Source organism: Notolepis coatsorum, assembly GCF_963971535.1.
Source record: "Notolepis coatsorum genome assembly, chromosome: 11".
NCBI lineage: Eukaryota > Metazoa > Chordata > Actinopteri > Aulopiformes > Paralepididae > Notolepis > Notolepis coatsorum.
The window spans coordinates 130,270,332-130,285,335 of NC_140175.1; the positions used below are offsets into that span (position 1 = coordinate 130,270,332).

At 41.8% G+C, this 15,004-nt stretch overlaps 1 long non-coding RNA gene across 1 annotated transcript in view; it reads right to left on the reverse strand.

Annotated features, from left to right (window-relative positions):
- LOC311236902 overlaps positions 1 to 13,217 on the reverse strand; it is a 40,366-nt gene extending 27,149 nt beyond the window's left edge. The window contains exon 1 of the long non-coding RNA XR_014620259.1: positions 13,094 to 13,217. This is a non-coding gene — a long non-coding RNA (uncharacterized lncRNA). The remainder of the gene's footprint in view (positions 1 to 13,093) is intronic.
- Positions 13,218 to 15,004: the final 1,787 nt, after the last annotated feature.

A 15,004-nucleotide genomic window follows, 5' to 3' on the forward strand; every position in this document is an offset into this window, starting at 1 on the left:
AGAGGACACTGGTGGAGATGTGAGAACAGTACATGTCTGTAACCTCAAACCTTTCTACCCTACAGCGGAGGATTTGGACGAACAGGAAAGGAAGGAGGTCCTGGAGATATTAAATGAAGATAGCTCAGAGGACGAGTTCCTGGGTTTCGAGTGACTGGTATTCACCACCAAAGGTGGTCTTTCACAATGGGGGGAGAGTGTAACAGAGCGGCTTTAACCTGCCTGGTAAAAGTGCGCCTGTCCCTTTATGTCTGTCAATTACGGATGCGCTCATCTGGGATCTGATAGCGGATAAGAGGTGAGACGTCAGACGGTGGGGGGTTGGCCTGGTGAGACGTGAGACAGGAGACGTGCGAAGTCATGACGCGGAAGTGAGAGCGGCGAGTTTGAATGTTGTTTACCTGAAAGAAGACGTGCAGCCGATGTGAGGAGCAGGAGAACGTGAACCGGAGTTAGAGAAGTTGAAAACGCGCCAGTAAACGTTACCTAACACGGGATGGATGAGAAACGGGGATAGTCCGGACGTCTACGACCTGGTCATCTTCACCCAACGCGGACTTCGGTGCGGTAAAGTACACGCTGCACTGTTGGTTGCGCTCCTGTTCCGAGGCTGTGACGCAAGCGTCTCCGACTCAAACATTCCCCTCTCCAAGCTTCCTAACGACGGCGACACATAGCCGAGGCCAAACGCGCCTCTATCTCTCTCTCTACCCCTTCAGCCCAAGCCAAACATCTCTCTCTACCCCTCCAGCCCCAACCAAACATCTCTCTCTCTACCCCGCCAGCCCAAGTCCAACGCCCCTCTTTTTCCCCTACACTCGCATCACACACCCACACACACACACACGCACACACACACACACACACACACACACGCACACACATATTCTCGTTAGAGACTTTCTATTTTTTCGTTCATTCACACAGTTGCGTGGCGGTCATCACGAACTCTTTGACATTTGGAACTATTGGCAAATGCCTATACCTGTTCACCCAATGCACTGAACTGCGTGAACGAACTGGTCTGTAAATGAATTGTTTTGTGTTCTAAGAGTTTTTCTTATGATTTTGACTAATATCCAATACATGGACATTTTGACTGAATTGGGCATGACTCCTGAGTGTTTCTTTGTTATCAAACTCACCTAGTAAGTATCTTGGCCATTAGTCCAGACCTATAAATCAAATTATTATATTATTTGTCTAATGAAAATTATTATATTATTTGTCTAATGAAAATTATTATTATTATTTGTCTTATGTGGTACAGTCTTATGCCGGAGCTATAGGCCTAATTAACCAAATCAAAAAGGTATTTTTATCTTCATTGGCAGGGGTTATACCTGTCTGGCGCCCAACGGTAAAGGTTATAGGCACTATAAGTGGACACCGCTACAGATTATATAGATTATCGATTGGCGTTTCTTTCCTATACACGCTATATTAAAAAATTCAAATGTATATGATCGGTATACATTATGCTTCATCATGCGTTAAGGAAAGGGGGGGGGGGGTCGTTTATAATTCCTTGATAGGCTTTATTTAGTATGGGTTAATACGTTGATCAGACTGATTGCAAACAAGGAAATGGACAATCAAGCTGAAAATAATGTTAGATTCCTCTTACCGTTCGCCGATGAGACGGAGGAAAAATATTCCAATTATTTGACGTTGATCTGCTAGATCCATTTCCCGTTTGTATGACGCAATAAACGCCCAATGCACTCGATTGTGTATCTAGACCCACGTTACAATATATCTCTGGCGGAGGAATTTCCCTGATGCACCGAGCGCCACTTCCGGTTTGGCGTGGAGTGCAACTCGCCCGAAATCCACCAGGCGGCGGTATTGAGGCGTTGCAATATCAGAACAGGGTCCAGCTGCGTCCCAGAGGGAGGCTGGATGAATTATGAATGCCATGGAGAAAAAATTTTATATTGATCCCAAAAACAGTTACCTCGTTGTTGGCGCACAACGCATGGCGGGCAATAACGAGTCAGTATGAGAGTCAAATGTGATCTGAATAGTGAGATCTTTTCTTTTCTTTATTATTATTTATATAAATTATTATTTTGTGTAAATTAGGTTGTACGCCGACCATCAAGTAAAACTACTAGTTTAGGAATAGGGGGCAGGTAACTATAAGAATTCTTCTTCCCGGTATGGTATTTATGATTTTGTATGAAAACTCTATGATTGTATTGCTTCCATGTGGCAAATAAAACTCTGAATCTGAAATTAATTTCAGATTATTCTGATTATTAACCTCTTAAGCCCGGAGCCCTATTTTCTGAAAATCCACCTAAAATACATACCTAAGTAAATGGAATATTGCTCCACTTCTACAAGGTCCATTTGCATGTACCTGGTATCTAGGGACATCTATGGACCTCAGGGAAATATTGTGTCTATTACTAGGCTTGCTTAAATTGTGATGAAACAAGAGAATATGAATTATGATTTTTCTTTGCATCTTTGACAGTGAATAACACCATGCTAAAAATGACCAGACATGAAGAACTGCCACTGAGCTTGTTCAGTACCTTCTTGAGATCATGTGTACAAAAGATTTAAGGAAATGAATAAAGGGAATATGATTAAACAGAAGGTTTTGTAGATACACTACTGAATTCTTAAAACAAAGCGGCACTCGCAACTCACTTTTGATGCTCCAAGGTGTTTTTAATTGTGACAAATAATAGCAGCAGATACAACATTTAGACCCTTCCGGTCTTTTTCAAGTATGCGTTGCGAGCCCCGCTTTGTTTTATGTACTACTGTTTTTACAGTTTGGCTCAGCACCAAGGAACGGAGGCTGTGCGTTTTCTGGACAGTACTGAATTCTCAAATCCGGACCAATGCAATTTGAAATATCATTATACAATATAGAATAGCAGGCTTATAAATTACCTTATTATAGCCAATTTGCACATTCATGGATTGTGCCAAATCTTATCTTTCAAATGCCCAAGTTCAATTTGGATTTAGTATCACCAGGCGTGCATAAGAGCAGATAATGAAATCTACTGTATGTACAGTAGCTTTCTTATTTTTGCCAGGGCCGCCATTTTGAAACTGATTATTGCTCAATGCTAAAAATAGGGAAGAGAAACTAACTGCACTCCAATATATGCCAATAACGTTAAGTTTTGTGGTATATTATGCCGAGTAATAAGAGATATTAAAGAAATTCATACAGAAGTAATTTGCTTGAAGCCCCATAGAGGCCTTTGGGAAGTGTCGTTCTGAAAAATTCTAACGCTCATTGAAAGCTCTCAATGTCCTATTCAAAATGGCGTCAAAACCACTAAAATTCCTGACGTAAAGTTTTTCAAAATGGCCGACTTTCACGATAAAAACGAATACTAAAATCGCACTAATAACACTTTAACCTATTGGTAAACTAACGTATTGATGATAATATACATTATAACTGCTGTTGTGACATGGTTATGATGTTTGTACTTGAATACGTTTGACAAAAACGATAATTTTATAAACTCAATGTACCTGGGGGCCGCTGGAGGTAGAGTCTGGGTGAGGGGCTGCATCAAATATTCCACAAAAAAAGGGTTTCAAGTATTCAAAAAAAAAGTACAACTGATCCAATCTTCTCAATCTTTAGCAATACCATTTCAGAACATAAACAGTTCTTCAGAACATGAACGGTTCATCAGAACATAGGCTCCTCAGTGGTGTCAGTGGACTCATCCACATACAGCTATGGAAATGCACTGTGCATATTTTTTTTTCTATCACAAAGCTGTTTTAATCAAATCACCAGCCAGTATTTCAGTTATTCTGGTTGCTGTGCGATCTGAGGGGGATTTGCTTTTGTTTGCCTTCAAACATGGTCTCCATCACTTCAGTCATACATTATTTTATTATGTATGCATCAGAGAGCAAGCTATAACACTGAAGAAGGAATACATATTTCCGAAACATGTTTGTTTCAGGCTGCCATTAAATTTTGAACCTGAGAGTGCTGGTCTGTCTTCACCGCTTCTTTTATATAATACTTAATGGGATTTCAGCACCCAGTGTCGTATCTTGAGAGCGCGGTCTAACTTGACATTTGCATCAGAGAGAGAGAATGGCTTCTTGTGTTTAGCCAACACCCATGCCACCGAGTGAGGACTTGGTTTCTTTTTCTCGTTGTGACATAGATTTAACAATAATTCTGCTTGCAGCTTGATATGATGATTTCATTCCATTTATTTGTGTGGTTCTTAGCACTGAATTTTGAGGAAAGGTTGCATAAAAATAACCGTTTTGTTTCGTAGTGGCGTTTCAAATTGCCACTCTTCACAAGAGCTACCGTTTCTTGGCATATTAGTCACATTGGTTTGGTGCTGGGACTCAGGATGAACACATATTTTTCAGTCCATTTACCTTTGAATTGCAGTCAACTTTTCTTTTACTGCCCATCTTTGAACATGCCATATTTTCTGCTGGCTGCCTGCTGGCGAAACTAGGCTACTAGCTACATTTATCTCACGGAGAACAAGGTTACTGTAGATGCGCTGTCAACTCTCTGCTCTGACTCGGACTGAAAGAGACGACACGCATTCCATGAAGACCCGCCCTACTCCGCATTTGATTCGCATACTGTGGGTGGGGGGGGGGGGGGGGGGGAGCGCTGACGGGACGCTGAATGTGATTGGACCAGAGCAGAGTACACAGACAGAGTGGCAGTGGAGCCGGACATGCAGAGCACTGCTTGCAGAGGAGATAGCGAGGATGCATTTGCCTTCCACTTTATCACTCCGGAATCACGTTTCAACCAAGTCACTAACGTAACGTTGCTGTCATGAGCCTGCGCTATGGTAGCCTACAAGTGATAAAATAAATAAAACGTCCAACTCGGCAAAAAGTTGTGAGCGGGCCGCACTAACTCTAAACTTTGATGTCAAGTAGGGGGCCGCAAAATATCATCCAGCGGGTACCAAAAGAGTGACTAATGTTATGATATGTGTTGTCCGCTAACGTATCTATGTCTTTCTCTAGAATGTGCATTTCGCTTAGCAGAGCCACGTCCACCTGTTCTTTTTTCATCAGTGTGAGCACGCTTTTGCGTTTGTGTTGGTTATTTATTCCCCCAGTGTTCCAGATCATTATATTCAAACTAGCCATAATCTATACATGTTGTGTAGTTGTTGGTAATGCTTCTGGAGTGCGAGGCTACAATAGATATACATCCAACTAGTGAGGTCCCGTTGAGAGCCGAGCTTAAAAACATACATATATACAAATAAAAATCCCCTTTCCCCCCCCTCCCACCGAGAGTCGTACAGGATCGTGTCCCATAGACACATCATACGCGTATGACTCCCTCCCTTAGGCCACCGGATTACCCAAATTGAGCTTTGTAATCCTACTCTTCCTATGCTAATTGCCATAGGATCTAAAACGTTCATTCTAATTAAATAGAATGTCGCTTTTGGTCTTGCGCCTTCCCATTAATGTACTAACAATAGTGTGAAAAATGAAAAATATACCTTCATTGATATATTCATTTGAACCTTCTACTAACTTATGTAGGAAACATCAGAAAAAAGGAAAAGAGTGGAGATAAATACTAACACCTTAAAATGAAAAAAAAATAACATTGAAAGATGAAAATAAAAAGAAGGAGTGAGAACTAAAATAAAACAGATAAAATAAAATTGAGTAAAGAGAAAGAGAAAAACAGACTTTTAGAGCTACATTGTGCAAATCTCTAAATCAGTGGAGTAATTATTTAAAATTAGAATAACCTTGTCGTGCTTATACATTTAGATGTGGCTAATGTCTTTTTTCTTCTTTTTTTTTTAAAGCCTTATTAAAGCCTAATTAAACTTCAGTCCTTAGATCATATGCTTATTCACACCGGATGTTAATGTTAAATTTACAGGCCTTCGTTGAAGGGGTGCATTATATTCTAGAAGGTTGTAGAATGCCCTGGTAAATATGTAAACACTGCTGTTATGTTCCAGAATGATCTTCCTACCCAGGGGTCATGACCTACTAGTATTTTCCGGGATATTCCTTTGTGTCCCTGAACAGTCGAGAGAGCCCAGAATGTTCCAGAATGTTCATAATGTCAATGTTGGATTATTGTCTCCACAGAGACCAGAAGACTGTAAATATAATGCCTTACGAGCCATATTAAACATCTTGTGCCTTATTGTTGTCAGCGTGCATATCACCCGTTACTTTTGTTGAGCCGTGGTAAAGTCATTCTAATAAAATTACTAAAATACAAAGAGAAAGAGATGAATAGGCTTATCTGTTCTGAGCCAGTGTTGCGTCCTGCCCGGGGGGACCAGATCCATGTTGCTTCATGTAATCTTTGGCTACGTTTAGACGAGCGTTTTGGGATGGAAGTCTGAACAGAAACCGCAAAAGTCGTCTTGCGGTTTCACTTTTAATTTTGCGTTTAGACGAGCGTTTTGGGGTGGAATTCTCCGTGCAGACGAGGCTGTAACAACTCGAGACAACGGAGCGCCGCTGTCACACGATTGGCGCATATGTCACATGACGTGCTGTGAAGACCCGCCCTACTCTGCCTCTGATTCGCAGAGTGTGGGTGGGGAATGTGATTGGACCAAAGCAGAGTCACTCGCAGACAGTGGGTCCAGTCATAATAGTTGCGATAGCCGCGGGACAGATTCTTGTGTATTTAAAAGTACTGCCAATGTAGCCTTCAGGTGATCGCCATGGATAGAATCAGACATGCTTTGTTTACGCTTCTAGGCTACTGGCGCATGCCTGTGATGTAAGCAGTAGGCGCGACGAGAGCCTTGACGACCCTTTCGTCATCGTTTTATGCGGTTTGACAGTTTAGAAGAGCACAAAGGTTTACCGTTTCTAGGAATTCCACCCTGGAAGGTGGTCCCACTTTTTTACGGTTTCACCCCGTAAAAACGCCGTTTCCGTATAAACGAAAGGCACATCTGAAAAAATATTTTTGCGGATTCACCTGCTAGCGTTTCCGCCTAAACGGGGCCTTTCATGTAATCTTCGGCGGCTTTAGGCGTGCGTATTCCCTGCCTAATACAGTCTTTTCCCAAGATCGATAATAGTGCCGGGTAGTTAAGGATTGGCCTGAGATCACTCTTAAAGATTCTCTGCATCACATCCTTGTAGGGGAAACGCTGAGCGATGGCCTCCTTGCATAGATCTTCGTAGATAGATATTGAATTTTCACCATATTTCAGTTTCCCCCTTTGATTGCGCGCTCCTCTAATGATGGCGTCTCTTATTACCGTCTTGCGCAGGGTAACAATGATAACTCTCGGACCGTTAACTCTTTGGCCTCGTGTACCGACTCTAACATTGGTCCACTGTCGGCGCTGTGGGAAGGATGTTGTTACCTAAAATATCTACTAACACTGTTGGAAAGCTGTCGTCTGTGCAATTGACTGATTCATCCAGACCCACAATGCGGATATTATTTCGCCTGTAGTAACGTTGGGTCTCGAGCTGCCTCTCCCTTGCTTCCTCTTCGACTTCTTGTATTTTCTTCCGACACTCTTCTTCCACCTGTTTTATCTCCTTCGATAACTCTGTTAATACATCGTTGACGTTCTTCTCGTTCTCTTGGACCATCTGTGTAATTTCTATCACCGTATTCTCCACTGCAGTGATTCGCCCGGCCTGAGCAGCGGCTGCTTCCATAGCCTCTTCGAATTTAGCATCGACGTGTGCTTTGAATTCATCTTTGAGTTCCTCGATGTGTAATTTGAAAGCGACCATCTGTTCCTTCATCAGGATAGTCAGAGAGTTGAAGTCGGGTTGTGAAATTGCACTGCTTGTGTCAGTTGATGTTGTGGGAGCAATGATGGACCCGATGGGTTTATTGGAGATTATCTTCTCAAATTCCCCTGCTTTATCTCTTACGGTATTTTTACACGTCGTTACCGTTGTGTTGTCAACTGCTGTCTCCCTCTCGGGGCCAGTCGTCGTTGGTCCCGGTATATTCTCCACTATAGTCCCCCCATCGGGGCTAGTCGACAACGGTGCCGCCGCTGCCTCGCCTGTTGTATTCTTTGACAGTGTTAAAATCAGCGCCGTTGGAGTATCTGTGCCGAATCTCTTTCCACCCTTTTTCTTATCCTTAATATCCATGTCGAGTCTTTATGTCTTTTGATATAGTTAGTAGAAGGTCTTATCAATACATACGATGTGGTTTAATCTCTTTTGGTATTGTTCAAATAAGGTTTTTAAACGAAATTAACGTTGACGGGAGCGGAGCTGTAACAAAACGCGTATCGCTTCACATTGCTTTCAAACCGGAAGCCCGGTTTACATCCACTGGATGTACTACTGTTTTTACAGTTTGGCTCAGCACCAAGGAACGGAGGATGTGCGTTTTCTGGACAGTACTGAATTCTCCCATCCGGACCAATGCAATTTGAAATATCATTATACAATATAGAATAGCAGGCTTATAAATGACCTTATTATAGCCAATTTGCACATTCATGGATTGTGCCAAATCTTATCTTTCAAATGCCCAAGTTCAATTTGGATTTAGCATCACCAGGCGTGCATAAGAGCAGATAATGAAATCTACTGTATGTACAGTAGCTTTCTTATTTTTGCCAGGGCCGCCATTTTGAAACTGATTATTGCTCAATGCTAAAAATAGGGGAGAAACTAACTGCACTCCAATATATGCCAATAACGTTAAGTTTTGTGGTATATTATCCCGAGTAATAAGAGATATTAAAGAAATTCATACAGAAGTAATTTGCTTGAAGCCCCATAGAGGCCTTTGGGAAGTGTCGTTCTGAAAAATTCCAACGCTCATTGAAAGCTCTCGATGTCCTATTCAAAATGACGTAAACTTTTTCAAAATGGCCGACTTTCACGATAAAAACTGAAAAACGAATACTAAAATCGCACTAATAACACTTTAACCTATTGGTAAACTAACGTATTGATGATAATATACATTATAACTGCTGTTGTGACATGGTTATGATGTTTATACTTGAATACGTTTGACAAAAACGATAATTTTATAAACTCAATGTACCTGGGGGCCGCTGGAGGTAGAGTCTGGGTGAGGGGCCGCATCAAATATTCCACAAAAAAAGGGTCTCAAGTATTCAAAAAAAAAAGTACAACTGATCCAATCTTCTCAATCTTTAGCAATACCATTTCAGAACATAAACAGTTCTTCAGAACATGAACGGTTCATCAGAACATAGGCTTCTCAGTGGTGTCAGTGGACTCATCCACATGCAGCTATGGAAATGCACTGTGCATTTTTTTTATTCTATCACAAAGCTGTTTAATCAAATCACCAGCCAGTATTTCAGTTATTCTGGTTGCTGTGCGATCTGAGGGGGATTTGCTTTTGTTTGCCTTCAAACATGGTCTCCATCACTTCAGTCATACATTATTTTATTATGTATGCATCAGAGAGAGAGAATGGCTTCTTGTGTTTAGCCAACACCCATGCCACCGAGTGAGGACTTGGTTGCTTTTTCTCGTTGTGACATAGATTTAACAATAATTCTGCTTGCAGCTTGATATGATGATTTCATTCCATTTATTTGTGTGGTTCTTAGCACTGAATTTTGAGGAAAGGTTGCATAAAAATAACTGTTGTTTCGTAGTGCCGTTTCAAATTGCCACTCTTCACAAGAGCTACCGTTTCTTGGCATATTAGTCACATTGGTTTGGTGCTGGGACTCAGGATGGGACTCAGGATGAACACATATTTTTCAGTCCATTTACCTTTGAATTGCAGACTTTTCTTTTACTGCCCATCTTTGAACATGCCATATTTTCTGCTGGCGAAACTAGGCTACTAGCGACATTTATCTCACGGAGAACAAGGTTACTGTAGATGCGCTGTCAACTCTCTGCTCTGACTCGGACTGAAAGAGACGACACGCATTCCGTGAAGACCCGCCCTACTCCGCATCCGATTCGCAGACTGTGGGTGGGGGGGGGGGGGGAACGCTGACGGGACGCTGAATGTGATTGGACCAGAGCAGAGTACACAGACACAGAGTGGCAGTGCAGCTGGACATGCAGAGCACTGCTTGCAGAGGAGATAGCGAGGATGCATTTGCCTTCCACTTTATCACTCCGGAATCACGTTTCAACCAAGTTGCTGTCATGAGCCTGCGCTATGGTAGCCTACAAGTGATAAAATAAATAAAACTTCCAACTCGCGCAACGACTCGGCAAAAAGTTGTGAGCGGGCCGCACTAACTCTAAACTTTGATGTCAAGTAGGGCCGCAAAATATCATCCAGTGGGCCGCAATTGGAGAGTTTGAGACCCCTGGTCTAGTCCGATTGATTTATGATGTGGTTGTAATTTGCGGTCCGCACGGGTGGAAGAGGTTAATCTGATATTCAATATACATTATTCATTCATTTCCAATGAATACAATCCGTGAATTAACCTCTTAAGCCGTAGCCATATTTTCAGAAAATCTGCCTAAAAGTACATACCCAAGTAAATGGAAGATTGCTCCACTTCTACAAGGTCTATTTGCATGTTCCTGGTATCTAGGGACATCTATGGACCTGAGGGAATGTATTCCCAGTGTCAAAAATATTGTGTCCGTTACTATGCTTGAGTGAATTGTAATGAATCAAAGGAGAATATACATTCTTTTATACAAATTTTGTATTCACTTTGAAGGTGAATAACACCATGCTAACATTGACCAGCCATGAAAAATCCAGGTGCTTATTCAGCACCTTCTTGAGATCATGTGTACAAAAGATAAATAAAAAAATAAATGAATAAAGGGAAGATGATTTACAGGGTTTTTTGTAGATACTGAATTGTGCATGCAATTTGGAATATGAATATAGAATATCAGGCCAGAGTTCAATCTGGATTTAGTACCACCAGGCGCCCTTTACAGGGCAGCAAAGACTGTGAATGAAATCTACTGTAAGTCCAGTTACTTTTTTGTAATGAAAAATGCTCCTCCATCTTTCAAGACGTTCACAGACCTGGTATTCTATATTCATATTTCAAATAGCATGTGTCCGGATGGGAAAATCCAGTACTGCATCTACAAAAACCCCTGTAAATCATCTGCCCTTTATTAATTTGCTTAGATTTGTTGTACACTTGATCTCAAGAAGGTGCTGAATGAGCTCAGTGAATTACATTTTTTTATAAAATGTGGGAGGCTGAGTGGCGCAGTGGGCAAGGCGCTCGCCACTAATGCAGGAGATGCTGGTATTGAGCCCAGCTCTCTGCGTTGCTACCGGCTTGGCCGGTCGTTCATACTAACACAATTGGCAGTGTTAGGGGTGGGAAAGCCGGTGGGTGGGGACTGGACGTTGTGGACAGCGACTCCTACAGGTCGGTTGGTGCGCCTGTACAGCAGAATCAGGAAGTATCGGGGGCAGCGTGAGCCTCCCACGCGCTACTCCTCGCGCTGTTCAGGTGAAAAGATGCGACAGCTGCCTCCTCGTGTACCGGAGGGGACACGTGATGCAAGGCTTGGTCCTCACTGCAGCCGACCAGTGGGAGGCATAGTCTAGCAACGTTCGAGACAGGGGAGGGGAGAATTGAAGGGAGAATTGGCAAGGCGAAATTGGGATGGGAGAAAAATTGAAAAATGAGGAGAAAAGGTGAATAAAATAAATAATAAAATAATGTATATTCTCCTTTGGTTCATTACAATTTACTCAAGCATAGTAACAGACACTGAGAATACATTCCCTGAGGTCCATAGATGTCCCTAGATACCAAGAACATGCAAATGGACCTTGTAGAAGCGGAGCAATCTTCCTTTTAGGCAAATTTAGAGAGTCTGGCTTAAAGGAACACTCCAACATTTTGGGAAATTTGCTTATTTGCCATCTACCCTAGAGTTAGACAAGAAGATGCATACCTTTTTCTTCTCTGTGCATGCAGTAGGAGTAGGAAGACGTTGGGAACTAGGCTAATGGAGGAACCTACTTCAAACCAAGTCACTAGACTAGACTGGCGCTAAGCTAGGCTAACGGTGCACGTCTTCCTACTCCTACTGCATGCATAGAGAAGAAAAAGTTATGCATCTTCTTGTCTAACTCCAGGGTAGATGGCAAATAAGCTAATTTCCCAAACAGTTGGAGCGTTCCTTTAACACTTCCTGCACCAAAAACGTCGTACAACGGGTTTCAAGTTCATGCTAATTCTGCCAGATCACGGCGTACAACGTTTTTTTTATCATATTTTCGCCATGGTATTCATATTTCCCTCACAGAGGCTGGTCTGATGCTGTGGGACTCGGTACAACTCTGCAACGCTTCAATACTGCCACCTGGTGGATGATCGGCGAGTTGCCAAACCGGAAATGCCGGTTGGATATCGGTGCGTCTCCTAAATACGTCTGGCCACTCGCTTATCGTTGCGGGACTCAAGACACACGTCCATGTGTAGCGATCGCTGCCATAACTCAATAATCGACATGATTTGGGCTGTTATTATTATTATACAAACCGGAAATGGATCGCCTCGATCCCCATCAAATAACTGGGATCTTTTTGCTCCAGTGTCATCGCCCAACGGTAAGAGGAGGCTGCCGTGACTTTCAGCGTGAGTGTTTATTATTATCCATACAAACTGCTCTGATCTATATATCACCCATACTACATGAAGCATTTAACGACGATCACGGAATTATAAACGACCCCCCCCCCCGTTCACCCGCGCATGATCAGTCATAACGTTTAGGACCATGTACAGTTAAAATGTTTAATATAGCGTGGATCGGAACCAAACGGCATTTGATAATCTATATATGCATTTATGCCTATATCTCACGTTCTAGGAATTACTGCAGAAAACGATAAAAACAAATTTATACTCTAGACGGTATTTTCGTATGAATGAAAAAATAAAACGTTCCTACATCCTGAACGATAGATAATCGATGTTGAATGGGCCATAGTAATGTCAATTTAGCAATACAATTTAAAAAGTTATAGCCCTGCAAAGAAGGTGAACATCTCCATAGACTTACAGTGCTGGCAGAGAATGGTATAAGCTGATCAAACTCTGTGGCAGTTAATGTGTTAAGAGGTTAAAGTCGACACTTATAAAGTCATAATGTTTACAGATTAAAGTCAACATTTCCATACTTGTTTCCATGCAGTCCAAACAGCTCTTCTCCTGGTCCACTTGTGACGGTTTCATGCAGTCCACCAAACAGACAGACAGTTCTCTCAATCCAAGGTGTGAGAGGCTACGAGGGGTGGTCATATTCAGACCAATCTTGGGGGAAAGTAAGGAAAGAAATATCAGTACATTTTACATTCATCCTAACAAACAAAGGTCTAACTTTTCAGTTGGAATTCATCAGGAACACAGAAAGCCAAGCAAGAACCACCAGTCCTTAACCAGCTATAAATAGGTAGTTCTCTTTTCCTAGGATAACAAATTGGAAAGGAAGGAAAATCCTGACAGGAAGATTTTCATAAGAACTGAAAAACACATGGGTGTATATATAGACAGAATGGCCTGACAGGACAACAGCTATCTGGAGGGAGATAGTGATAGAGAAGAGTGTCAGTGGAAGGAGAGAATGAGAATTGGTGATTTAGTTTTATGTAAGAGGGTTACAGATTTAACTATGGTATTATAATAGAGGAGATTCTGGCCTTTCAAATGATGCCTCACTTGGCCCTATAAACCCATTTCTACATTCATATTGCATGTGTACTGTCCGGATGGCAAAATTCTGTACTGCATGTACAAAAGCCCCTGTAAATTATCTGCCCATTGTTCATTTGTTTAGATATAGACAATACTTGATCTTACGAAGTAGCTGAATGAACTCAGTGGCATCTTTTAGCTTTTGGTCATGTGAGCATGGTTATTCACTGTCAAAGATGGGGGGAAAAAATATTTATATTCTCCTTTGGTTCATTACAATTTATTAGGGCTGTCATGATTCATCAACCATGTCGACGATGAAATTTCATCGACTATGAAATTTCGTCGACTTGTATGCCTTTTGCGGTGGAAATGGCAGACGTTCAAAGTCATAACATTCGCAACGTGTAATCTAACTCGGGGGTTCCCAAACTTTTCAGGCCGCGACCCCCAAATAACGGTGTCAGAGAGCCGCGGCCCCCACTATTATAGGAGGTAAAAGACATTTAAAAAAAAATTACAATATATATATATTTTTTTTTTTATAAATGGAAATGTATGGTTAAAACATGCAAACATTCAAACGCACACACACTAATAAGCATTGGAGGCTTTTAACCAGGGCCGGACTGGGGAAATCATTCAGGCCAGGAAATATAGTGCAAAATATAGCCCCAGTCAGGCCACTTTTTAAGCAGGGGGTCTCTGGGGGTCCCCCACCAGGATTTTTTTTTGTTACAAAGACTTCATTTCCTGCATTCTGGTGCAGGATTTTTTTTATTTGTACCCTTTAAATGCCAGTGTTTGTGATGGCATCACAAATTATTGTTAAAAAACAGGCTAGCATATATGATTAGCAACCACACTGATTTTGATGGATTTTCTGTTTTTTTGTAATGTCAGATTGAAAAAAATACAATCTTTCATTCAACTTCAGCCCTGATCATAACACCACATATTAATTTTATAATTCTAACCCTTTAAATGCCAGTGTGTGTGATGGCATATATTTGCAATATATCAAATGCAAAGTAGATTTTTCTGGGGGGATTATTACAGGTTAGCATGAGTCAACATGCACCTCCGAGGCCTTGGATCAGTTATTCACCGCCGTCTGTCCGTGGTCCTGTCAACTGATTCACAGACTGTTAACAGATTAACAGTCAACGCGGTTTCATTGCTGGGTTAAGTACTTCTATTCTATTCACATAATACGCTTACTTCATATATCTACTCCATTCACATATATGCCTACCACTTGTATCTATTGCTATGTCCGCCTACTACAATCTCATGAGCTGTCTAACGCCTGTCCCGTCTCCCTGTCCCCCTATGACTTGCTGTCCTGGAGTGTTGACCGGAGTGTTGGACGTCCCGTGACGAAGGCCGGGAGATTG